This window comes from Sminthopsis crassicaudata, chromosome 1, assembly GCF_048593235.1.
Source record: "Sminthopsis crassicaudata isolate SCR6 chromosome 1, ASM4859323v1, whole genome shotgun sequence".
NCBI lineage: Eukaryota > Metazoa > Chordata > Mammalia > Dasyuromorphia > Dasyuridae > Sminthopsis > Sminthopsis crassicaudata.
The window spans coordinates 565341115-565368167 of NC_133617.1; the positions used below are offsets into that span (position 1 = coordinate 565341115).

General features: G+C 32.8%; 1 long non-coding RNA gene across 2 annotated transcripts in view; it reads right to left on the reverse strand.

The window, feature by feature from the left end:
* Positions 1 to 3153: 3153 nt before the first annotated feature.
* Positions 3154 to 27053, reverse strand: part of LOC141550970 (uncharacterized) — a 43881-nt gene continuing 19981 nt past the window's right edge. The window contains exons 2-4 of one of the 2 annotated variants that reach the window (XR_012484757.1): positions 13001 to 14276; positions 9308 to 9524; positions 3154 to 9038 (exon numbers count right to left, since the gene is read on the reverse strand). This is a non-coding gene — a long non-coding RNA (uncharacterized LOC141550970). Of the gene's footprint in view, positions 9525 to 13000; positions 14277 to 27053 lie in introns of both variants that reach the window. The other variant, XR_012484756.1, reaches the window with a different exon arrangement.

Sequence of the window (27053 nt, forward strand, 5' to 3'; positions counted from 1 at the left end):
TAAAATAAAAAATATTAGTATTATTGTGAAAAGGATTTTGACTCTCTAAAAGTTTTCAGTAACTCCTATAGATCCCCTAAACATACTGTGAGAATTTTTGCCCTCCACCATGCCATCTCCTCATTTTTCATTTGATTTAATTCATAGATTTAGATAAAATCTGAGTTATTATTAGTCAATTTGATATGAAAGCAATGCAACCAAATCATAAAATTTATTACCACTAAGCAGACGTTCAAATAAGAAGATGCATTTGGCACATGGTATTCTGCTAGAAATTCCACTTTCTGTATTCAGTGGTAGAAATCTAGAAGATTTTCCTTCATCTAACACACAGTGGTCCCTGGAAAAATTCCACAAAAGTCAAAATGCCATGAACTTACTGAGTAATATTGTCTGTCATTGAAACATGTAAAATAGAGAACTTTTTAAAAAATTAATAACTCCAATGACATGCACAATATTATATTTTTCAAGTTGGTTTTCTACTAGAAGTAATGGATTGACTCTCATGGATCCATTCTTTTGTCAGCATCATGGATTTGTGAGATGATTGGTCTGGCTCAGTAGGTTAGTATATTACATGGTCCTAGAACAGAGAAAAGGTTAGGTGCCATAAATACATGACATGTCTCATTCATATAAAAGCTTAGGTTGTCTTGTTTACTAAATATAATGATAATAAATGATAAAACAAAAGCAAAAAGATGATTTTTTTCTATGGAGGATGTGCAAAAGGATAAGCTATATTCTCTATATACAGTTTAGAAAGAAAAACTTCAAAAATTTTTGAGAAGTAGACAGCTTCATTGGAATAGATACATATTTACATTCTAGGGTACTATGTTTTTTTTTTTTTTAATTTTTATAATTATAACATTTTTTGACAGTACATATGCATAGGTAATTTTTTTTACAACATTATTCCTTGTACTCTCTTCTGTTCTGAATTTTCCCCCTCCTTGCCTCCACCCCCTCCCCTAAATGGCAGGCATTCCCATACATATTAAATATCTTATAGTATATCTTAGGTACAATATATATGTGCAGAACCTAATTTTGTTGTTGCAAAGGAAGAATTGTATTCGGAAGGTAAAAGTAATCTGGGAAGAAAAACAAAAAAAATGCTCACAGTTTACACTCATTTCCCAGTGTTCCTTCTCTGGGTGTAGCTGATTCTGTCCATCATTGATCAATTGGAATTGGATTAGCTCTTCTCTATGTTGAAGATATCCACTTCCATCAGAATACATCCTCATATAGTATCATTGTTGAAGTGTATAATGATCTCCTAGTTCTACTCATTTCACTCAGCATCAGTTGATGTAAGTCTCTCCAAACCTCTCTGTATTCCTCCTGTTGGTCATTTCTTACAGAACAATAATATTCCATAACATTCATATACCATAATTTACCCAACCATTCTCCAATTGATGGACATCCATTCATTTTCCAGTTTCTAGCCACTACAAAAAGGGTTACCACAAACATTTTGGCACATACAGGTCCCTTTCCCTTCTTTAGTATTTCCTTGGGAAATAAGCCCAGGAGTAGCACTGCTGGATCAAAGGGTATGCATATTTTGATAACTTTTTGGGCATAATTCCAGATTGCTCTCCAGAATGGTTGGATTCTTTCACAACTCCACCAACAATGTATCAGTGTCCCAGTTTTCCCACAGCCCCTCCAACATTCACCATTATTTGTTCCTGTCATCTTAGCCAATCTGACAGGTGTGTAGTGGTATCTCAGAGTTGTCTTAATTTGCATTTCTCTGATCAATAGTGATTTGGAACACTTTCATATGAGTGGAAATAGTTTTAATTTCATCAACTGAAAATTGTCTGTTCATATCCTTTGACCATTTATCAATTGGAGAATGGCTTGATTTCTTATAAATTAAAGTCAATTCTCTGTATATTTTGGAGATGAGGTCTTTATCAGAACCTTTAACTGTAAAAATGTTTTACTAATTTGTTACTTCCCTTCTAATCTTGTTTGCATTAGTTTTGTTTGTGCAGAAACTTTTTAATTTGGTGTAATCAAAATTTTCTATTTTGTGATCAATAATGGTCTCTAGTTCTCCTTTGGACACAAACTCCTTCCTCGTCCACAAGTCTGAGAGGTAAACTATCCTATGTTCCTCTAATTTACTTATGATTTTGTTCTTTATGTCTAAATCTTGGACCCATTTTGATCTTATCTTAGTATGTGGTGTTAAATGTGGGTCCATGCCTAGTTTCTTCCATACTAATTTCCAGTTTTCCCAGCAGTTTTTGTCAAATAATGAATTCTTATCCCAAAAGTTGGGATCTTTGGGTTTGTCAAACACTAGATTGCTATTTTTATTTACTATCTTCTATGGCACTACTTTGAAGAGGATAATATTCATTTGGGTGTTGTATTGCTTAAGAAAATAGACATATGTTTGTACTGGCATTGTCCCTTAGCCTGTTTAGTGCCTTCTCTCTGAAATAATCTCCAGTACACTAAATATGTCTTTTATGCACATAAATATTCTCATATTTTCTGCCCCATCAGGATGTGAAATTCTTGAAGGCAGGAGACATATTTTTGCCTTTCTTTGTGTGCTTGTCATATCGCACAGTGTCTGACACATTAGAAGTAACACAAAATGACTTTGATGTCATTTCTACCATACTATAAACAATTTAGGGAGTTAATAAAATATTAGAATAAAAAAAGTTAGCAAATAAGTAGCAATGTAAATGGCAGTGATTGCTATGTAATATATATCATCCTCCCCTAAAATCCTACTCGAATGCTTTACTGTGCTGCAGAGTGACCCTAGCTTCTCCAAGGCTTGGCCAAAATGGCACAAGCCTTGGCAACTTCTGTCTATTAAACCAGAAAGAATTTGGTTTTGTTGGTTTTGTTTTTGTGAGGTAATTGGGGTAAAGTGACTTACCCTGGGTCATCCAGCTAGTAAGTTTTAAGTGTGTGAAGAAGTCACATTTGAACTTAGGTCCTCCTGACTCCAGGGCCAGTAAGCTATCCCCTATGCCTTCTAGCTGCCCCATACAGAATGAATTTGAATTGAACAGGTTTTCATTTTGTCATCTGAATCAGCCTGTTCAGTTTGGAAAAGATCAGCAGCAGACCAGACTGGCCACAGGACTGATGAACTTTTCAATTGCAGTAACTCTTATTTCTCAGTTACTGAGAGATTATAATCTGTATTGGCAGCAGTAGTACACAGACCTAAAACAATCATGGATCTTGGAAATGTATGTGCTATGCCAACAGTTGTAATGTAATTCCCTTGAAGAATGGAGGATTCATTCATTTATTCACCAAAGATTTATTAAATATTTACTATTCTTAGATACTAGAGATACAAGGATAGATATGACATAGATAGTACTGTAAAGCAGTTTACAATCCAAAGCTGGTGCAGGGGGGTGGGGAGAGGGCACTTTGATGCAGGGGAAAATGACAAAACTGCAAAGGAAAAGTCAAAGCAAGGTATCTTATTAAATTTAGGGAAGGAAGAATCAGTTTAATTTGAAAGGCAGAAAAATGAAGACTTGATAGAAGTGACAACTAAGTTGAGTTTTGAAAAAAGCTGGAAAGGAACATCAAGTAAGAGAAATGGGGGAGAAAAGTACACTCTAGATATGGAGATGGGATGAAGATAGGAGAATAAAGAACAGAAAAAGAGGCAGAAAATCATCTGTCTTGGTTAGACTATGGATGGGGATAGTATGATTTAAAACTAGAAAAATAGATTGGAAACACAGGAGATGGGACTTGAATAGTTGTATCAGGAGTTTTATATGATAGTCATTAGGGAACTACTATACATTTTTTAGTAGAAGAGTGATGTGATCAAAGTGGTTAATTAGGAAGATTATTTTGGCAGTGGGAAGAAGAGCATACAGAGCAGAAGGGATTGACTGAAGGCAGGAAGACCAGTCTGCAGGACTCACGGGATAGTACACATACCATGTTCCCATGTTTCTCCCTCTAACAACTTCATAAAGCCTGAAAATTGCTGGCTGCTAACTATTTACTGTATAAATGATGACTTTATCTGTGACAGTTATATAGATACATGGAGGAGGTCAATGGATTCTCACATTCCTAATGGAGTTGTAATATCCCCTACTTTCTTCTAGCCTTCTGATTCTATGATTTCTAGTCCTCATAGATTTGATGTTAGAATAGTAATGATTGTTCCCAACACAGTTTTCAGAACTTGGAAGGAAAACAGAAAAAAATATGAAACTTGAAAAAAAACTCACATAAACCCAATATAGAAATATCTCTTACATCATTATAAAAATATAGTTTTCTTGTGAAGATTCACATGAGATTCTCACAAGTTAGTATGGCCAAAGAATATGACCAAGTGAACTAGTTCTGCCATCGACATGATGTGTGAAATATGTATAACGCTCCAGGTTTTGATTACTCTATTAAAAAAGAAAAATATAGTACTTTTGAATTAAAAAAGCATTGGGATTCACAGAAGAGAAACAATCATTATTAGACAAAGATTAAAGAAAAATTTTCCCCTTTCTTCAGCAAGGTTGAATCATAACTGAGTTCAAGAATTGTTCTTAACATTAATGTATAGAACTGTAACCAAATCTCCCAATCCTCAGTCTAGTTCATCATGAATTTATATCTTGCCACAAATATATTATATACAAGAACTTAAATAAAATTAACATGGGCACAACTTTGCAATCCCATTCAGTTCAATTGGATAAGGATTTAATAAATATTTACTATGTGAATGGCATGAAAAAAAGGATCAAAAACAACAAATAGACAGATTTAAAACATGAAGAATATGCAAAAGGAATCCAAATTAATGAAGAAGAACTTTTGTTTAGATAACTGTAAAAAATGTCATATGCTCATACCACACTCAAATATTAATCTTTTGAAGACCTCTACATTAGCAATAATGATAAGCCTAGAGCTAAAGACAAAATAAAAAAATGTTAAGAACCATTTCTAAAAAAATGAATGATATGCTATATCACTTAAATTTTCCAGTGTATTCTTTTGTTTTCCCCCTCTCAGAAAACTATCACCTAAAACAAAATATAAAAAAAAAGAGAAAGAGGAGAAAAGTCCAGAAAAACAATCAACACTTCAAAAATTTTGCTATAATAAGCAGAATTTCACATGTATAGTCCCTTCTCCTTCTGTATCCTTTATTTCTTTTGGAATAATGTAATTTCTTATCTATACATAACTTATCAATTATATTTAATTTATCATTCTCCAATCAATTAATTTTGTTCATGCAAAATATTTTCAATTTCATGTAATTATACTATTTTTATCCTTTATGATCACTTATCTGTCTTATTTATTTAAGAATTCATTGTTGGAAGATTGTTTTTTAATTTGGGAAACATGAAAAGAAGAATAACTCATGCAAAGTATATGGTAAATATTTAACCACTAGCTCTCTGGAGGGAAGACATACACATGCTATACTTTTAGGTTGAATCTGTATTATGGACATTTTCTCCATTACTTTCTTAGGTCTGGACAATCAACAAATAAACCTGGTCCTAATTTGTAGCATCTGCCAATTTCCAAGGTGTATAAATTTACAGAAAATTTAACAATTAGCTGTTAGTTCCTAAATCATTGCAGGATTTTATTTGTAAACAATTAGAACATTTGGGGAATCCAAATCACTTTTTCTCTTTCCTTATTACATCTAAAACAATCTATTCAATATGAAATTAATTTTCCCCCTAATTTCCCATTTACTTTCTTATTATTATAAAGGAAGACACCAAATTGGGGATTCCCACTATTTCTCACCCTCATCTCTAAACTGTTGGCGAGGTTGTTGATTTCACCTTTGTTACATCTTTTGAATATATTTCATTCTATCCTTTGAAACTGCCACAACTCTAGTTCAGGGGCTCATCTTTCACAACCTGGTTTATTGAAAAAGGTATCTGGTGAGACTGCCTTCCTTGAGTCTCCCCATTTTAATCCACCCCCCCCTTCAGACACTAAGGGGATTTTTTTTTTTTACAACCTAGGTCTTATCATATCACCATTCTCATCCCATTTCCTATTCAATAAACTCCAATGGCTCTTCTTATTGCTTCCAGGATCAAATTCTAATTGCTCCCCTTGGTGCTCAAAGACCTTCATTTCTTAACTCCCTCCTGTCTTTCCAATCTTCTTCCTTACTCTGTGACACACAGTCTTTGATCCCATGCCTGGTCTCTTGGTGTTTTACAAACAAGACACTTCATCTCTTGGTTCTGGACATTGTTTCCTTCTGTCCTCCCTACCTGGAATGCTGTGTATTTTCCATTCTTACTACTGAACTTCCTGACTTCCTTTAAGTTTCGACTAAAATCCTATTTTCCATAGAAAGCTTTCCTCATCCCCTCTTAATTTCAGTGCTTCACTTTTGTTAATGATTTCCTATGTACATGGTTTGCTTTGTATATATTTATTTGTATGTTGCTTCTCTCATTGGATTGTAAGCTCCTTGAAGGAATGGACTGTCTTTTGGTTTCCTCAGCCCTTAGCAGAGTACCTGGAATTTATTAATTGATTGATGGAAAACGTAGCATGGCAATATGTAGAGAGCTGTCCTTGCATCAAGGAAGATTCAGGCCAACTTTTTTATTTTATTTTATTTTTGCTATCACATTGGATAAGTCACTCGTCTTCTCATTGTTCTGGGGAGTCTCGATACTTTAAAATTGTAGAGAAGGTACAGACCTGCTTTGGTAGAGGTGCTTCCTCATCTAGGAGATCCTTATAATGATGAAATATGGAAACATTTTATTTCTTTATTATTTATCTTATTATTTTGTTTTAGAAATGTATACTAACTCTAATGTAACCAGATAGAAATATTCACATGGAATACTAATTTCTATTGGAATAGAGGAAAGTGATAAATATTTCTGTGGGTTAGAATTTAGAAAAAGACAAAATAACTTTTGACTATATAGAAAGGCAAAGAATACCAGTATGGTATAATGGATAAAGAGCCAGCTCTAGGGTCAAGAAAATGTGAGTTTAAATCTTGCTTCTGACCCAATCTAGTTATGTAATCCTGGGTATTTTACTTAATCTTTTAATATTTACCCAGATAGCTTTCTGACTTTATGTTACTTACAAGTTTTTTTTTCTTTAAATGATAGTTACTTTTGGTTGTTTTATGGATGTTAAGACAGTGATATTAAAAGATAAATACCAATTATCCACACCCCTGTCTTTTCTCTAGTTCCTGAAAGTTGTAGTCATTGGAGTGCTTTCCATGTGTAATTTGGGGAGTCTTCCAAGCTAAAATCTAATGTATTCCATAGAAGAACATAGCTTAAAGTTATTTTCCTCTTAGAAAAAAAGCTTCCTTTTTACAAACTGAGGTTTGGTTTGGTCAAAGCAGAACAGATAACAGATGGGAGACTCAGTTCTTCCCCTTTGGTCTCAGATCCTTGCCCGGTAAAGCTCTCTATAAGAACAAACTAAAAACTTACCTGTGCTATTTGTCACATAAAGGAGAAAGTTAAACAGTTTCTTTTTGATGTGAACTAATAACAGACCTTTCCAATTTATCTAACCCCTGACTTTTTTTTTTTTGGTAAGTTGGAGAATTGTACTGTCTTTTGGTTTCCTCAGCCCTTAGCAGAGTACCTGGAACACAGTAGGCATATAATAAATGTTTATTAATTGGTTGATGGAAAATGCAGCATGGCATATGCAGAGAGCTGTCCTTGAATCGAGGAAGATTCAGGTCATCCTTATTATTATTATTATTATTATTATTTTAATATCACATTGGATAAGTCACTCATATTTTCATTGCTCTAGGGGGTCTCTATACTGTAAAATTGTAGAGAAGGTACAGACCTGCTTTGGTAGAGGGAGCTTCCTATCTGGGAGATATGTGCATATGTGTGTATTTTAATGTTAAAGATATGGAAAGACGAGATGGAAAAGTTAAACAACTTTTTTTGGGGGTGGGGGAATTGGCAGTGAAAGTGTTGCTTGCTTAAAAAAAAAGTCTATGACCTTGTTATAAGTTGATATTTGAAGAACAGAAGATCAGTGTCAAATGACAGGATGCAAACATTCGAAATAATGGGTTCAGATGTGTTGGAGATACAATTTAAGGTAACTTTTTCTCACCGTGGTTCATCTGAACAGTGGATAAAAAAATGATTTATGATGACCACCTAGAATGATCTAATGTAAACTATAGGGCATCTTTGGCAATAAACACCACAAAAGTAGGACTTATCTGGATGAGATCTTCTGTAGGAACTCATTCAGTTAACTTGATCTAGCTCCTACATATACATTTCTTCTTCAGATATGTACAGAGAATACTTGGAACAACAGAACAATCTTGTTCTTTGGCACAAAGGAAACACCTATATGCCTTTTGGCAAAGTGACAAAAGAATTCTTGAAGTTGGTATCATCTTTCAGTGTAAAATGTGGCTGTTCAACATGATTCACTAGTACCAGTTCAAAGTGTAAAGCAAAATTAAAAGTAAGCTCTTCAAATATGCCCCTAAGTTAATAAAAGTACAGGTACCTGAAAAGATGAGAACCCAAAATGATTTAAGAGAAAGAGAACCTCAGAGACACCAGTCTGTGCCACTAACAGTGACAGCTTCATTTCTCCACATTTTCTACAGCTAGGAGATCAGACATAAAACTGGCATTGCCTCCTATCATTAGATTGTACTCAGCCATATTTTCCCTATCCCCATGCTACATTAGGCACTTTTTCTTTAAGTTCACTGGGCTCCATTCCAAACAATATACATAGAATTCAACAAAATGTTTCACTACAAAGAGATAGTTCAAATTTGTATATAGTTTATAATGAAATTTACAAATGGTAATGGAAGTTTTTTTTAATGTTATGTTTTCCCCTCATCCCAAGATTAGCCTAGTGGAAAGCTGCTGGGTAGGATGACCTAAAAAAATCTGCACATTTTCTGAATTTTTCTTCTTAAAAGAGCCATATCTTGCTACCATAGAAGTGAAGCTTCTAGATTCCATCTGCAGACAAAAATGAACATTATAAATGAAACTCATATTGGTTATCTGACATAAGGAGGATTCAGTTTAATTTGGCAATCATTTATAAATGCTTACTATATGCCAGGCATATAAATGAAAAGGGGTGTATTCCCTATTCTCAAGAAGATTTGGCAAGAACATAAGAACAAACCATTCCTCTGAACCAGAGTACATTCTCCCATCTATCACCATAATTCTGAGAGTAAGAGAGCTCAGAATTAAAGCAGTTGCTTCAAACATACACCCACCAAGTTCACTTCTAAATATGGTGTTGCTGATGGATGAGGCGTTCTGAGGTGTTCCAGAAAACAGGGTCTTAGCTTTCAGGTCCACCAATCACTGTTATGTTATAACTTGAAGACTGCTCTGCAGGACTTTATTTGTACTTTCATTGGATATCTTTTCCTCTGGTTTTTTGAATCTTACAAGATGGCAGCATAGTCTGTTCCATTGTGAAAATTCCACCTATAAGCACAAAAAGCAGATACACAGAGACTGAAAACAGTTACGTGTGTATGAGACAAAAACTCACTAAAAAAACAAACAAACCAAAAAACTCACACACACACACACACACACACACACACACACACAAAAACAAAACCACGAGATCTTTTTGCCCATCCAGAGGCTTACAGCATTCCTCATTTTAATGCAGCCAGGAAACAGTGAGAAGAATGATTTCAGTAACTAAAGATATGGAAAGAGTCCATTCCAAAACTGGATAATGATGGGCACAAATTCAGAGACAGAAGAGGGCAAACAACTAACTACATCTATATATCTATTTAAATAAATGCATATAATGAATACATCCCCCCCCCCCTCTTTCTCTGTCTCTCTTTCAGGTGGGAAGATTTTAATAGTTACACAGATGGAAATAGACCCTTCCAAATCATAAGTGGGAAGATACACACATGGGCATATATGTGTTTATTCATACATATACACACAATTAAGTACAGGTATACAATGCATATGGTATATACACACAGATGAATGTATATGCATATACATATATACATGCATGTACACATATATATACAATTGCACGCATATGAGTATGTCATACCAGTTGTGATTTGGAATGAACTCTTTTTATATCTTTATTGAAATCCTTCTACTCTGTTTTCTGGATATATATTTGTATATTACACATACAAACAAACATGAAATCATATTTAAACATGTATTTGTATCCTATGTGTATATACAGGTGTTTATATTTACATATGTTCATATATGTGTGTATGTGCTATCTCTAATATGCCACCTAAGAACATATATATATATATATATTTATACATTTATTCATATGTGTACACATATATCTGATGTTGGTTTTTTTAGTCACTGTTATGGCTGTCAATGGAAAACAGAGAGTATTATTGAAATATTTATTTAAAATTTTTAAATTTAAGATGGATTCTACTTGGTGTAACAATGCGAACTAGTGAAAATATTTTTGGGCCAGAAGTCAGAAAGACCTGCATCCATACTAGTTGTGACTCTAGTCATACTGCCTAGCATTTTATTCTCCATGCTACAGGGAAGTGCTGATATATACTAATTGTAGGAAATTGCCATGCTGATGAAGTCATTTAATAATAATAGTAATAAATTACATTGATAGTTCACTTTATATTTATAAAATTCTTTCCCCACTCTGACTCTGTGAGGTTAGTCTTTACTATCCTTCCCTTCCAAATGAGGAAACAGAAGTATATTAAAGTTAAAATTTGTACTCAGGTATAAATAGCTCCTAAAGCTGGCGCTGGAACCTGAATTCAGGTCTTTTGTCTCAGTATTTTTTCATGACTAACTTCTTTTTGACTGTTCCAGAGCTAGAAGAAGGAACCTACTTAATTAAAATAAAGAACCCAAGACAAATTAGAAATATTCTAGAACCTTCTATACATAATCATTTGTTAAAAAGGAATCAGGATATGAGATCTTATTGCATCTGGAATGCAAAGCGATAAGTGAGGCTATTTAGTTGAGTCTTCTCTAGAGTCAAAAGAGTTCCTTGTTACTGGACAATGCATGTTGGAGGAGAAATGGGAGGGTGAGGGAGATTTTTCTCCTTTCTTGTTTTCCCTAGGGGGTAATAGAAGGCCCTAATTAATAGACACAGATATGGGGGAGAGGTTACAGAAGGTTAACGAGTCAAACCTTTGAGAGAGAAACTGAGAAAGTCATATTGTGAGGAGGAACAGGATAGTATGAAATGCCTAAAACCAATGAAGCAAAAGAACAAGAAGCAAATCTAGATGGACTATTGAGAAGAGGAAGAGTAGAAGGAGAGAAAATAAAAAGAGCAAGAGAACTTGGTACTAGGTCTTCTTGTTTACCAATGACCATGTGACCTTGTGAAAGATAAGTGAGCTGGACTAAATTAGGTCCCTTCCATTTCTAAAAACAGGATTTGAGTGTTTGTGGCATTTGAATTCCTTGTAATCTTTTGTTGGACTTCAGTAGGTTCTTGTAGCTCTTACTTAGTACTCTTCCTAGCACTTACTGGGGCTTATTTTGACAAAATTTCATGCAACAAAATTTCATCTATTTGAATTTCTAGAGAGGGTAATTAGTCAAAGCAAGAGAGTCCCCCTAAGTCATAGAAGCCCTTTAAATATGATGATGCCAAAGGTGGAGATTAAGAAGCTGGTATAATAGTGGTATATTTCATCCAATAAATAAATGATCCAAATTTATTTTTAAACAAAATAATGGATCCAATTCTCTTTCTAGTTCCATACTGGCCGTGTGAAAATTAGTAGCTTTCTCTTGGGGAGCATCAGCATTTCAACTACATATTCATAGAGTTATAGTTTCACTTTGGGGAGATGTACCTAAACCTGCCCCCCCCAAAAAAAAGAAAAGTGGTATTTGTGGGTAGTGCTGGATTTGATGTCAGAAAGATCTGAGTTCAAATCTTGCCTCAGAAACTTATCAACTGAATAATCATCAGTTTCCTCATCTGTAAAATGAGAGAGCTGGATTCAATAAGTTTTAAGGTTTCTTCTAGCCCTAAATTTATTATTTTGTGATGAAGAAATATTCTTTAGAAGTGTTTAATTCCAGAACAGTAGCAGAGAATCTATTCCAGAAATGGATTGGAGGGAAAAAAGAGAGCAAAATATATATTTTGAACTAGAAGGGCCTCTAATGTTGTTTTAATCTTTTGAGAAATGCCCAGCCTTAGAAAGGAGGGAAAGTTGAGAGAGGATACCATGTTGGAACTAGAGGAGAAGAGTTAGGATTTAATTCTTCCTCTTCTCAATAGTTCTTCATGATTTGCTTCCTATTCTTTTTCTTCCTTGGTTTGATGAACTTCAGGCTGACTTTCTCAGTCTATTTGAAAATTATTTCCGATATACAAAAATTGGTTTCATCCTGACTTCTAGATTTGTCCAGCATGTGAAATACCATATGCTAAAAATGTGAGCATAGATAAGACTTTTAATGATGGTTGGCATTTAAAAAGCTCTTGATGATTCACAAAACTGTATTTTACACAACTTATTTCATTTGCTAACAAATCCTAACAAATCAGTGAGTTAAGTAGGATAAGTTTTTTAATCCAATTTTACTGACAAACTGATAAGGAATTGAGAATAATAGAGACTTGCCTGAGGTTAGACTTTTTATTTCTTCGTTGTTGTTTTGGAGAGGCAATGGATTAAGGGACTTGTACAAGGTCACACAGATAGTAAGTGGCTGAAGCTGGATTTGAACTCAGTTCTTCCTGACTCTAGGGCCAGTACTTTCTATTCATTGCATCATTAAACTGTTAATAAGGGTCAAATATGAAATTTGAATTAAAGTTTTCCTGACTCCATTCCAGCAAAATATTCATCACTTTCACTCACATAAGGAGCTGCTATGCGTGTAGCTATGGTGGTGTTGATTCTCAAAGGAAAATAGACTGTTTTTCTAGTTACCTTAGAGACCATATTAATATAGCAGAAGGAGTTTTTTCTTTTTCTTTCTGTTCCTGAGCAAGCAATTGGGGCAGAGAGAGAAGGCATTTAAAACTTCCAGCAGAATTAAGATTAGCCTGGTTCTATTCCCTTTTCCTCTATTCCCTCTTACATAGTTTTATGAGGTAGAAACCTTCAGAATTGCTGAGTTAAAATTGTGTTTTTGCCTTTTTCTCCTTTATCAAATTGTTCACTAGACTCCTGGATAAAGAAAAAGTTTCCCTTTTGGACATCAATTGCTTCAATGGATCATTAATTCTTATGAGTCTGCTTTAAAAAATAACCAACAAAGAACACTTTAACTGAAGGTGCTTTCCCATGTCAATACCACAGGCACACCTAACATACTGTCATTAATCATTGGATTTGAAGTCAGTAGACTTAGGTGGAACCAAGCTTGGCTCTAGTGTTCACTCTTTATGTGATTTTAGAAAATATTATTTTGTCTTTATGATTCTCAGCTTCCTCCTTTTAAAATAAAGAATTGGAATACTGATCAATCAGTTATTATTTTCATATTCCTGTGATTGTTTGCAGACATTTGGGAAACATGAGACACTTCTTCTGATTGCAGGGAATTGCACTTTTACTCTCCTCTTTCCAACTTTAAAAGTCCTTAATCTTTCCTCTAATTAGAAATTGGATTATCTTAGGTTGCATGCTTGTTAATTGCTTTCTTTTAATAAATAGGTCTTATTTGATTGTTTTTAATACATAAGAGTTTGTTTTATTCTGTATCCATAGTCTTTGGAATGAGTAGAGAGTCCATTGACCCATTTCTTATTTCTATTTTGATAATAAATCATATAACCTGGATTGTTTCCATAGTCATTCCAACACAGATCTGGAACTCTTTCTTGGAATTGTGTTACTCTCTCCCCATGTAATAGCTCCTTCACTCTGTCTGGCATATATTCTTATATACACATATGCATATTTTCTCTAATTTCTATTTTGCTATTGACGTCAATAAATAGGATTTCATTGTTAAAAATAAAAAATAAAATGAAGGGGTGGAATCAAATGATTTTTAAAGTCCCTTCTAGGTCTAAACTTGACAAGATTTTATAGCTGTATATATCTTAGAGCTCATCTAGCTCCATTCCCTCACTTTACAGATAATAAAATCAAGGTTTGAAAAGATGACTTGACCAAAGTAGCTAGGCAACAGACGTGAAACTTTAAATAAACTCCTGATATCTAGTCCAGCCTTCTCTCCACCATGTCAAGCTGTTTCCTAAAAAAAAAGAAAAAAGAAAACCATGAATAAATAGAAATATAATAAATAAAGCATGCTAGGAGATGTTATTTTCTTAAGGGAACATGTAATGAATATCTCAAAATAAAATATCTTTTTGTAATGCAAATATGATTTAATTTATTGTAGTACTTTACATTTCAATTTCTGTAAGAACCAACTAATCTACCTATATATTCATCCATCCATCCATTCTTCTATTCATTCATCTATCATCTATCTGTCTATCTTTCTACCTACCTATCTACCTGCCTCTCTCTCTCCATCTACCCATCATCTGTCTGTCTACTTACCTACCTATTAGTCTATGTACCTATGTATCTGTCTGTCTGTCTGTCTGTCTGCTTACCTGCCTGCTTGCTTGTTGGCCTGCCTGTCTGCCTGTCTGTCTGTCTGTCTGTCTATCTATCTATCTATCTATCTATCTATCTATCTATCTATCTATCTATCTTTGACTCTATGATAGTAATAACTAGACTTTGGAATTGACTCACACCTGAGTAGTGTCTAATGGTTGCTAAATTACTGAGAATTTAGAAAATTAGAAGTTTTCTATTAACAAATGTAAATGTAAGTAATTTGGAATTAGAACTACAATGGAAACTAGGCAGGAGAGAATAATGGGGAAGTGGGTTGAGTTTAACTCCAGGAGTCACACAGTGCATTATGTTCCTGAAGTTGATTCCCAGGAGGAGTTCTGCTCAAAAAGCTTCTTTACAATATTGTGAGACCTGGAGTGAATTTTTTTCTTGAGATGCCTCAAAGCTCAAACATCACTATTTGCTAGATTTTTAGCTCCTTGCCTTGCTTCTCACTTCCTGGCATTGAGCCATAAACCATCTCCTACTCTGGTAATAATAGTATATGAAGTCATGTGGTGATAGGTCTAGGGTTGCAGGGCACCTCAGAGGCCATCCAGCTAACACAGTCCTTCTACAGATGAGGAAGCTGAGATCCAGGATGAATAAGTGATTTGCCTCATGTCACAGATAGTTGGTACCAGAGGCATATAACAGGGAAGACCCAGTTTTCACAGTTTTTTGCTCAGGAATTCAGTTCCTTTCCAACTATATTAAGGGTTAAGCCTGCAGAATCCTTGATGAACTGAATGGAGTAATCTCTGAAGGCATACTTAAGAACATTGGGTTTCTATTATCAGACTCTATCAGGTCACACTTTCATCTTAAATTGTATTAGGTAATAAGCCCAGGAACAGAACCAGAAAAACCTTATGATCATTTAAAAACAGTCTAAATCTACAGTTAAAAACTTATCTAACAGTGAGATTTCTTATAAAATTTCTTATGAAACAGAGAAATTTCTTATGAAACAACTGTGTTATCATTATTTCTTTATTAATGTACCAGAATGTATATCCATGGAGAATAATTTCATCAATACATACTCATTCCTAGAGGAAATTGGTACAGCCTCAGAGGGTGGTAATCATGCCATATGTAGAGAGTACTATGAGAATTCAACTAACATTAATTGATAATGATCTGATTAATACATATTCTTCATGGTAACATGATATCACATAATTATTCTATATCCTAAAACAACCCCCCCCAAAAAAAAACCCCTTAGAAATAGAAAAGGATCTTTAAAGGAGCAGTTGAAATTCCCTAACAATTTCTTAGGTAACCCTAAGAAAAGAAGCCACCTTATAAATTTAAAATCCATAAGCTTTCCAAAAAGCACTTGGATGTATTTCACAAGATGCACTGTTTGGGAAAAAAAAATATTTAAGACTTATAGTGTTCAAAGGATGCAAAACACTGTGGCTATATACTTTTTACTCTCAATAATAATTGGTTGTATTATTTTCATTAATATTGCAAAGAATTAGAATGTGTTGATAGAAACTGGATTCTTAAAAAATATAGGGGCAGCTAGTTGGTATTGTGGATAGAAGCACCAGTCCTGAAGTCAGGAGGACCAGAGTTCAAAGAAGGCCTCAGACACTTAACACTTCCTAGCTGTGTGATCCTGAGTAAGTCACTTAACCCCAATTGCCTCAGAAAAAAACAAAACAACAACAACAAAAAAAAAAACACCAGTATGTGTAACTATGCTTTGATATAGACAAATGAAGTTTAGTATTAATTATATTACCGCCTGACCAAAATAATGTAATTAAAGAAAAAATATTGACAAATCTTCTGATGCATAAGGCACATGGCTGACTTTTTGGGTGTGGTGGCGTTGGTGGTAGTAGTGGTGGAGTGTGTGTGTGTGTGTGTGTGTGTGTGTGTGTGTGTGTAGATTACATACATTTTTCCCTGAAATAAAAGTTAAACAGAAATTGCACTATTTATAAGAAGAAACCACATTTGTTTTTTGAAATAACTATTATTTTGATAAGAGTGATGCAGTATATTTTTCCACACCATTTACCTAGCCCTTCTCTTTATTCAATTATTTATCAGTGATGAGTCAAACAGCATTTAGTTTACTACTGTTTGCATCATACAATTTCTTGAAATGAAAAGCTATTTTCATCATGCTGAATAAAAATTTTAAAGTGTATTTACCAGGACTAATTGATTACATTTATAGTGGATGATAGATATTCCTTACAGACTAATTCTACTTCAATTGAAAACAGATAAGTTGGCTTAAGTCACATAGTCAAGAAATACATAGTTGATATGCCTTAGTTGATAAAGACAAAGTTAATATGTGAAACTAAGTGATTATCTAGAGAGAAAGGGAGAAAAAGCATTTTTATACTATAAAATGATTTGAAAAGAATATGTTTCTATTAGGGTTTATCTGAACAAGGTTAATGTCCACTTCATATTGATTCACGCATCTTTCAAAGGTCCAATATTTGTTGAAGCCTTATTTAGAACATTCATTAAAGTCAAAGTTTTTCTCCCACAGATGTTTGTGGTGAATGATCAAATGCTGGTGTCTAATTTGAGACAATCACAGAGATCAAGTGGCATCTTATGAGCAAATGTATTTTTCCATGAGGAGGTTTCAACCATGCACTCAAACACATTTGCTATCAGGCCTATTGAGAAATCATCTTTTTAAGCTGGATGGATTTAACAGTCGTTTCCTCACAGGTTTATGTGTTTAATTAGCTGACTGAACAGGGAGAACAGTAGGAGCTGAAAGCTGAGGAATACTTGCAAGAGAAAATAATGTGAAAGCATGGTACAGCACTGAGGGTGTCAAGCACTATTAATAACAAAAATGATGAAGAGAATTAACTGTAATGCTTCCTTTAAAAAAAGAAGCTCACTTTCATAATTCACCCAAATATTCTAAATTACTGATTTCACAAACTGTACCCCTACTTGATAATAAAGATGCCCCAATTTCAGACAGAAAGTAGCTGAGTTTCAGTTAGTCTAGGTCATTTGAAAAACAGGAACGAGAACATGGTCCTGTAGGTGATAGATGAAGCCCAATTTAATATATTTTAACTCTGGCTAGCTACCATTTTATATTTTTAATACCCAAATGGAAGCCCAGAAAATAGTTTCTACATGTCATATAATTTCCTATCTCCAAAATACTATATATTTCCTTTTTCCTTTGGTAAAAACCACCATATACCTTGAAAATTGTCTACATATAAAATGAAAAGATTTTGTTCATTATTACATACTCTAAATATGTACATATAGAATTTAGACACATTTTGAATATACTATTTTAATTTGAGGGGGAAAATATGTTTTTTACTTATACATAACTGTTTCCAGAAAAGAATCATTTATGTGAAGGTTTATTTAAAAATGTATTTGAAATGCTCTAAGTATAGAATCATTGCATTTCACATGATGCTTATGGATGATGATTGAGTTTTGCAAATGCAGAATTTCTTTAGATTTCAGAGAGTTCCTAACTTTTGTGTCTGTTTAAGCCATGTGGGATTTTTTTATTTTTCTCTGGAGCTAGTAAAGTTAGAGAAAGGGGAAATGGGAAATAAAAAAAAGCAATGAGAATCTTTTTTTATTTCAAGAAAAGGAAAAAGCTTTGAAAAGATTATCAGAAGGATCCTAGGGATTCTTGGCTATCAAATAGCTTACTAAACAGCATTTTGATGAATAAAATGCAAATGATTCAAAAACATGCAAATCCAAACATATCTGGTTTTAAAATTACGGGGGAAATGCTAAGAAAAGCACATTCTAGATTTTACAGAATTCAATTCATTTGAAAAATGGGGTTCACTATTATTGACTAAAACCCATGTTATTTTTCCCACTTGCATTTTCTCCAATTACATGTAAAGATAGTTTTCAACATTCACACTTATAAAATTTTGAATTCCAAATTTGTCTCCCTCTCTTTCTCTCCTTTCTTCCCCTCTCCCTCCCAAAGCAATCTGATATAGGTTATACATTTACAATTACATTAATCATATTTCTAGACTAGGTATGTTATGAAAGAAGAATCAGAACAAAATTAAAAATCCATAAGAAAGGAAAAAAAACATGAAAATAGTGTGTTTTAACCTACATTAAGACTCCATAGTTCTTTCTCTGGATGTGAATAGCATTTTCCATCATTAGTCTTTTTGGATCATTGTATTGTAGAGAAGAGCTAAGCCTATCATAGTTGAACATTGCACAATGTTGCTGTTACTGTTTATAGTATTCTATAGATTCTGCTCACTTTACTCAACATCAATTAGTCTTTCTGTTTTCTCCTGAACACCCATCTACTCATCATTTCTTATAGCACGATAGTGTTCTATTACATTCATGTACTACAAGTTGTTCAGCCACTCCCTAATTAATGGACATTCATTCAATTTCCAGGTCTTTGCCCCTATAAAAAGAGCTGCTATAAATATTTTTATATATGTGGATCTTTTTCGCTTTTTGTGATCTCTTTCTAAACCCCATATTATTACAGATAAATTACTAATAGCTGACATTTACATAGTGTTTTAAGAGTTTATTAAGTACTTTGAAGCTATTATCTCATTTTATCCTTACAACAATTCTGACAGGTAGTTGCTATTAGTAATACCATTTTAAAGATGAAGAACATGAGGCAGACATAGATTAAGGGAAATAACTACGATCATACAGCAGGATTTGAACTCAGATCTTCCTGACTCCAGTTCTAGATCTATCCATTGCACCACCCAGCCACTGTCTCACTGATAATTTCTTGGAATGGCAAACTAATCTTCTCTATATGCCATCTCATACTTGCAGTAAACATATAGTGAGGACTAATCATGTCACTATTATAGAGTTATGAAATGTTCTCTGAAGCCACCTCTATACTCAGTTAATCTGAAATATTTAAGATTCCTATGTGTATGGACTGGAATGCACCTTAGGCTCCTAATGAAAGTAACCTGAATAAGAATAGGGTAATTTTAGAAGTCTAGATTTTTTGTTTTGTTTTGTTTTGTTTTGAATTTACTTGGGAAGCTAATTGAAAAAAAATAACTGAATTTGGAATCACAGGAACTGAATTTGAACCTCATCTCTTCTGTTAAGTATCTGCATAGCCTGAGATACATCACTTAATCTTCTAGACACCAAATATCTTTGCTTGTAAAAGAGTACATGATTTTTATGTTATTTTCCAGTTATAAATCTATGGCATCTTAAAATTTCTTATGTTAGATGGGGACATATTGGTACATTACCTTCTACATTATAGGGATTGAGGAGCGTGGTACCCTTTCCCCCATCCCATCTGAAAAATTTGGGCAAATTTTTTTTGTCCCTCCCATTGTACCAGAGTAGAAGTCTAAATTAGTATGGCAATAACAAATAAAATATGTAGATATTATACAATACTCTACACATATTCTGAGTTTCTAAATGTCTTTTCGGTTGTCTGTTGACCTTTGCCTATCTTCTGTGACTTCCACAAAACTCTCCCCAAATTCCTATTTAATTTTTTATGATGATTCACAATACTAATTAGTAGATGCAACAGAAATATAATTAATCAAGTGGAGAAAGAATATAATCATAAAATATTAGAACCAGAAAGGACTTTAGAGATGAATTAGTCCAAGTTCTTCGTTTTCTACATAAAGGAAACTGAGACAAGGAAAGAGTAGTTATTTTCTCAAAGTGATATACCTCGTTTGGGAACACAATTGGCAGAAGACTTGAGATCATCTTTTCCCATTCCACTGTTCTTTTCACTGTACCAAGACTTATGATCAAACAGGAGGATACACTTGAATTGCCTTTATTTTGCTTCTTTCGCTTATGATTGTGTGAAAAACTCCTAAAAGTTTCTATAAGAAATGATGAGGAGGCTGATTTCAGAAAAGTCTGGAAAGATTTCTATGAACTGACATTTAGTGAAGTGAACAGAACTAAGAAAACACTGTACACAGTAACAATAAGATTATGTGATGAACAACTAACTGTAAGGGATTTGTCTCTTTTCAATAATGAAGAGATTCAAGACAATTCCAATAGACTTGCAATGGAAAGTGCTATCCACATCCAGAAAGAGAACTATTGAGACTGAATATGGATCACAACATAGTGTTTTCCCTTTTGTTGTTGTTGATTTGTTTGGTTTTTTTTCATCTTGTTCTGATTTTTTGTGCAGCATGATGAATATGGAAATATATTTAGAAGAATTGCACATGTTTAACCTATATTGCATTGCTCAATATAGGAGGGAGGGAGGAGAGGGAAAGAGGGAGAAAATTTTGGAACATAAGTTTTTGTAGAGGTGAATGATGAAAATTATCTTTGCATGTATGTGAAAAAATAAAATACTGTTAAAATAAAAATTATAAAAACAAACAAAAAATAAAGTGTCAAATACATGTTAGCTCCCACCCCCAAAAAATGTTGATTTTTGTTGATGTAGGGAATAATGAAACTGATTAAATCACAAACCTTTGAAATACTGGCATAATTAATGAAGAAAGGCCCAAAACTAAATAAGTCATGATTTAAGTATTACATAATGATAAGTGAAACTGAAAAAATATCAGGGCTATATAAAGGATACAGAAGAAAAGAGGGAAAGCATCCTCCCAAAACACCAATATGAATTAGACCTACATAGTTTGCTTCCTATTGTGAACCATATAGTCTATATTTCTTCTCCATTCTCTCTTTATTTTGTTATTGAATTCTAAGAATTTCTAGAAAAGTGTCTAATCTAATTGCCTTTTCATAAAAACTAAGTTTGCCTTAATTACTTTACAATATAACTTGTTTAATAGAGCACATAGAGTAAATATGGTGGGGAATATAATTTGGTGATAAATAGCCTTATGAATTTGGACACACTTGTTTCGTATTGCCACAAACAATAAAGAAAATTCACTTAATGCTATTTAACATCTATTTATCAATATCCTTCAGAATGCTTCATGATACTTAACTTTTAGGTTCTTCACAATAATCTATTTGGTAGGCATTATTATGCTCATTTTAACAATTTATAAAACAAGATTATTGAAAAGGGTTAGGTCTATAATAACAAATAGAAAACTGAATCAATTATCAAAATGATTAAAATGCAAATTTCTTTTTAAAGCTAGTTTTATATAGTTTTCTCTTAAAATAATATTATATATTTCAAAATCTATATCTCAACATATCTTCCCCATTCAGGTAACTATCCTTTATAACAGGGAACAACAACAACAACAACAACAACAATAAATCATCAAAAGCAACTAACATGTGATTGGATTTAGGCACCAAACAGAACTTCACATTCATGGTTTCCAAAAGCTGCAAAAAAGGGAGTGAGGTACATTTTCTCTTCTCTTCTTTGGGATTAAATTTGGTCATTATAATTATAAAGAATTGTTTCTATTTTGTATTATTCTTTAAATTTTATGTTTTTCTATAGTCATTGTCTATGTCATTTTCTTGGTTCTGCTTAGTTCACTTTGCCTATAAGTCTTCCCATACTTCTCTATATTGTCAAACTTTTTTTTTCTTACAGTGTAATAATAGTCTGTTACTACCATGTAATATAATTTGTTTAGCTAGTCTCCACTATCTATGGTCATCTACTTTGTTACTAATTCTTTACAACTACAAAACGTTCTGCTTTGAATATTTTGCTGTATATGGGACCTTTTTTTCTTTTATTTCCTTGAAGAATGCCTAGAAGTAGGATTTCCAGATAAAGGGCTAAGGATGTTTGGCAACTTTGTTCATAGAATGCTTTCAGAATTTCATAAATGCATACACACAAATGTGTACACACACACACACACACACATATATATATATATATAAACATGCATACACATTTTAAAATATATCCATATATATGCACACATATGTACCCATATATATTGCATGCACATATGAATATTTTCCTATGTACACATATATGTATATGCACACTTATAAATTTCCCCTCACACATACATACACACAAAAATCTATCAGATCAATGACACAGAGCTGACCAGCGATGTTTTCTTCTAAATGATCACTGATAGGAAGAAAGTTAGTTGTTTGGGCAGAACAAGTACAGAAACAAGGTGAAAAGTAACCATTTCCATTTAGGAGTCCTTCAAACAGTTCTGTTTTGATGAGTTTAAATTATTCTCTTCCTATAGTCATAAGTTACATTGCAGAATCTTATTTTAACTCATTTTGTCAGTTGGGATACTGTGAGTCTTTTCTGTCCTTTGACATTTCATTGATATATATGAAATAAATACTAATATAATGTGTATTGATTAGCTTTTCACTCCCTATCTTTTGAGGACATGTAAACATTAATCAAAATGTAAGTTTTAAATAATTTGTTCCTGGGGTTTTGGGGAAAGGGGAAAAGAAGAGTATGAGAGTTTGCCAAAAGTGGGATGAAGTGAAAATGATGGAGAATAGCCAGGGAGTTGCCTGGTCTCCCCAGATTCTCAACAACATTAAATCAAACCTCTAAAAGAAGTAAGAAGGGGTTAACATAGATGGAGAGTATGGGTATAAGTTGTTTGATGTAATGATATAAAAAAATAAGAGGTTATAAAAGGATTATATTGGGAGAAGAGGAAAAGGGGAAGTAGAATGGGGTAAATTACAACACATGAAGAAATGCAAAATACCTATTGTAGAGGGAAAGAAGGGAGGAGAAGTGAGCATTATTTGAACCTTGTTTTTGTTGAATTTGACTCAAAGAGAGAATAACATACACACTCAGCTGGTTATAGAAATTTATCTTATTATATAGAGATGTAGGAGGGGAAAGGAAAATAAAGAAGAGTGGTAGATGGAAAGGAGGGCATAAGGAAGGGCAGATGATAGGAGGGGAAAGAGGAAAGAAAAGGAAGGGGGTCTGATAGAAGTGAGGGCTGATTGAGAGAGGTGGTAATCAGAAATAAAACATTTGTGAGGAGAGATAAAGTAAAAGGAGAGAGAAAAGTATAAACAGGGGAAAATAGGGTGGAGGGAAATATACAATTAGTTATAATAACTATGAATATGAATGGTATGAACAATTCCATAAAACAGAAGCAGATAGCACAGTGCATTAAAAACCAGAATCCTACAGTACATTGTTTACAAGAAACTCATTTGAAACATTGAAACAAACACAAAGTAAAGGCAAAAGACTGGAGCAGAATATATTATGCTTCAGCTGAAGTAAAAAAAAAAAAAAAAAAAAAAGAAGTGATAGCTATACTGAAATTAGAAAAAGCAAAAGCAAAAACAGATCTAATAAAAGAGATGAAAGAAAATTACACCTTGCTAAAAAAGACCATAGACAATGAAGTAATATTAATAATAAACATACATGTACCAAGTGATATAGCATCCAAATTCTTGGATAAGTTAAGTGAGTTACAGAAAGAAATAAACTATACTTGTCAAGGACTTCAATATCCCCATCTCAAAGATAGATCTAACCACAAAATAAACAAGCAAGAAGTTAAAGAGATGAATAGAATTTTAGAAAAGTTAGATATGATAGAACTATGGAAAAAAATTGAATTGGAATAAAAAGGAATACATCTTTTCTCAGCAGCATATGACAAGTACTCAAAAAATTGACCATGTATTAGGCCATAAAAATCTCACAATCAAATGCAAAAAGACAGAAATATCAAATACATCCTTTTTAGATCATAATAAAATGAAAATTACAATTTATAAAGAGGCATGGATAAATTAAAATTAATTGGAAAGTAAATAATCTAATTCTAAAGAATGAGTGGGTCAAATACAAAAATCATAGAAACAATAAATAATTTCATAAAAGAAAATGACAGTTATGAGATAACAAAACAAAATTAATGGGGTGCCGCCAAAGCAGTACTTAGGGAAATTTTTCTATTTCTAAAAAATATAGAAAAAAGAACAAATCAATGGATTTGGGGTGCAACTAAAATAAAACAAATAAAAAATCCCCAATTAAATATCAAATTAGAAACTCTGAAAATTAAGGGAGATATTAACACAATTGAAAATAAGAAAAACATCAAAGAAATGAACAAAACTGAGTTTGTTTTATGAAAAAGCCAATAAAATAGATCAACCTTTGGTTAATTTGATTTTAAAAAAAGAAAACCAAATTACCAGTATCAAAAATGAAAAGTCAATTCCCTTTCAATAAAGAGAAAAATAAAGTCATAATTAGGAGCTATTTTGCCCAACTACATGTCAATAAATCTGACAATGTAAATGAAATGGATAAATATTTACAAAAATATACATTGCCAAGATATTTAGAAGTGGGGATTATTTAATTAACCCATTAGAAAAAATTGACAAGCATCAATGAACTCCCTAAGAAAAAATTTCCAGGTCCAGATGGATGTACAAGTGAATTCTATTAAAGATTTAAAGAATAATTATTTTGGAAAATAGATGAAGAAAGTTTTATGTCATTTTATAACACAAATATAATGCTGATCCCTAAACTATGATGATTAAAAAACAGAATAAGTAAATTATAAACTAATTTCTCTAATGAATTTCATGCAAAAAATAAATAAAATATTAGCAAAGAGATTATAGAAATTTATTACCAGGATAATACACTATGACCACATGGAATTTATACTAAAAATGCAGGATTGGTTCAATGTTGAGAAAATTATCAGACATAATTTATTATATCAATAACAAAATTAGTAGAACAATAGATGCAGAAAAAGCTTTTTACAAAATACAGCATCCATTCCTGTTAAAAACAACAACAACAACAACAACACTAGAGAACATAGAAATAAATGGAGTTTTCATTAAAATGAAAAGGAGTATCTATGTAAAACTATCAGCAAGCATTCTATATAATGGGGATAAGCTAGAAGCTTTCACAGTATTATCAGGAGAGAAACAAGGATGTCCATTATTACAGTATTATTCAATATTGTACTAGAAATATTAGCTTTAGCAATAAAGAAGAAAAATAAATCGAAGGAAAATTCATCAGAAATTAGATGTGTTCAGTTGTGAACATGGGTGAATGTGATGAATATTTACAAAAATACAAATGAATGGATAAATGAAATCAAGAGCACAGTTATCTTTTTTATTTGAAAAAACAGAGTAAGAAAACAAAAGAAAAACAGAAAAGAAATATGAAACAAAAGAGAATACTGTCAAATACCCAGCAGAACATTAGGGAAGATTCAAAATATATGACAACAAATTATCAGATCAAGAAAGTGTATATATTAGTAGAAGAAATTATATTCATGAACGCCCATTTCTTTACTTCCTTGTAAACTGTTCTTTGATTTTTTTTGCTGTGTACTTACTTTATTCTTTACCCCCTTTCATCCTCATCCCTTCTCCAAGCAAGCTACAGTTAAGAAAAGATATATTTATGTATACATATGCAGATAAATACATAACTTGTAGATATAGACATACACTTACACATACACATTTTTCCTATCCTGCTGACTCTTCAATTAAATTCTGCTCCATAACTTCCCTTGCTTTTACTTATCATCTTCCCACCCAAAGATTCCTCCCTTGTTTTCTTCCCCATCCACCCATCCTTATTTCTTTATAGATTTTGGAGGGTGCTATACCCTTAATGGTATATCTGTAGTGTTATCTATTGAACTCATTCCTAATATGAGTAGGTTTTCAGAACTATAAGCCCTCCTCCCTCCTCTAATGCCTCTATGTTTATTCTTCTTCTATACCTCATTAGTATGACATAATTACTATTTTGCATTAACTCTGCCCCAATCTTTCTTTTGAGCTGCCCTATCAATGATGTCAATCTTAAACATATGCTATAATTTCCCATGTTAAAAATAATAATAATAAAAAAAAATCCATGTTGAGTTCCTTGAAATTGATCTTTGATGTTGGTTCCAGTTGTTCAATAATGAAGAGAATCAGCTATACCCAGAGAATAGAAGGTTTTGCAAGCGTCAATGTTGAAAAATTACCCATGCATATGTTTTGTCAATAAAAAGCTATAATAATAATAATAAAAAGTTGGGGTTTCCTTGCTAGAAATTCTTGAAACTCTGCAAGTCTATTGAATCCATTTTTTTTCATTTGAAATTAAAGATAAATTTTCTGATTATAATAGTTTTGGCCACAGGCCTCTTTGATCGTCAGTAGTGTGATTCCAGGAACTGTGATCTTTTATTGTAATTGCTGATAAGTCTTGCACAATCCTAATTATAGCTCTAGTATATTTGAATTGTTTTTCTTTGTTTCTTGCAAAATTTTCTCTTTGACCTGGGGATTTCAAAATTTGGCAATAATATTCCTATCTGTTTTCACAAAGGATCTTTTTGAGGTAGTGATCAGTGAATTTTTTTCCATTTCTACTTTCTCCTTATATTCTATC